This window comes from Nematolebias whitei, chromosome 14, assembly GCF_014905685.2.
Source record: "Nematolebias whitei isolate Nwh7 chromosome 14, NemWhi1, whole genome shotgun sequence".
NCBI lineage: Eukaryota > Metazoa > Chordata > Actinopteri > Cyprinodontiformes > Rivulidae > Nematolebias > Nematolebias whitei.
The window spans coordinates 1,319,622-1,321,248 of NC_056511.1; positions in this window are offsets into that span (position 1 = coordinate 1,319,622).

A 1,627-nucleotide genomic window follows, 5' to 3' on the forward strand; every position below is an offset into this window, starting at 1 on the left:
CAGGACATGTATGGGGACAGCAGGACATGTATGAGGACAGCAGGACAGTGGTGAGATGTGCTGTAGTGACAGATAGCTTCAAGGTGGAGGTGGGAGTGCATCAAGGATCAGCTCTGAGCCCCCTCTTGTTTGCTCTGGTGATGGACCGACTAACAGATGAGGTCAGGCAAGAATCCCCGTGGACGATGATGTTTGCAGATGACATTGTGATCTGTGGTGAGAACAGGGAACAGGTGGAAGAGAACTTGGAGAGGTGGAGGTATGCACTTGAAAGAAGAGGAATGAAAGTCAGTCGTAGTAAGACAGAGTCCATGTGTGAATGAGAGGGAGGAGGTGGAACAGTGAGGCTACAAGGAGCTGAGGTCACAAAGGTGCAGGACTTCAAGGGCTTGGGGTCCACTGTCCAGGAACATGGGGAGTGTGGTGAAGAGGTGAAGGAGAGAGTCCAGGCAGGATGGAGTGATGGAGAAAAGTTTCAGCAGTGATTTGAGACAAAAGGGTGTCAGCAAAGGTCAAAGGAAAAGTTTATATCATTTTGGGTCACCCCCGTGACCCAAAATGAAAGAAGCAGGTAAAAGATGAGGGATGATGGATGAATGATGGATGAATGATGGATGGATGATGGATGGATGATGGATGAATGATGGATGAATGATGGATGGATGATGGATGAATGATGGATGGATGATGGATGAATGATGGATGGATGATGGATGGATGATGGATGGATGATGGATGGATGATGGATGGATGATGGATGGATGATGGATGGATGATGGATGATGGATGGAAGTAACTGTTAATTTTAATCAGATTTCTACGTTTTATATTTTAGAGCAGACTTTAGTTTGAGCCGTGGGTGAGTTGACTGTGTGTAATGAGGGTGATCAGAGGAGCAGCAGGTGTGGAGGACTACAAGTCTGCTTCCTGGACTGGACCATTGTCAACAACCTGAAGGTCCAACTGGATCAGATCAGTTTTTAGAGAGAAGTTCTGCTCCACTGAAGGTGGGATGGTTTCCATCTCTCCACATCAGACCAGGTTTTCTCCAAAATGCACTCCAGATGTTTACAAACCCTACAAAGTTTTCAGAGCACCACCTGGAACACCACCTGGAACACCACCTGGACGCAACATACGCCTGAACATTCATCCATTCAACCTTTATTTCTGCAGGTGAGTCCCACTGAGCCTCGAGGACTCGTTTACAGAGACACCTGGTTTAACAGAGTGAGGACAACAGTGGACAATCATAAAAGACACGTATGAATATAAATGGAAGAAAATTATATTACAAAACAAAAACAAAGCAGCTACATTATAAAATATAAAAAACTAAAAACAGGAACATCTGCAGGAACCGAACAGATGTTTGAAGACACTTAGAGAGGTCAAAGGTCGAGAGCTTCAGGTCTTTTTACAAGATATTCCAGGAAACAGGAGCGGAGGAGGAGAAGGTCCTTTACCGTCTCAGGTGTTCAGGTCCAGACAGGTGAGGGTCTCAGGTGTTCAGGTCCAGACAGGTGAGGGTCTCGAGTGTTCAGGTCCAGAGAGGTGAGGGTCTCGGGTGTTCAGGTCCAGACAGGTGAGGGTCTCGGGTGTTCGGGTCCAGACAGGTGAGGGTCTC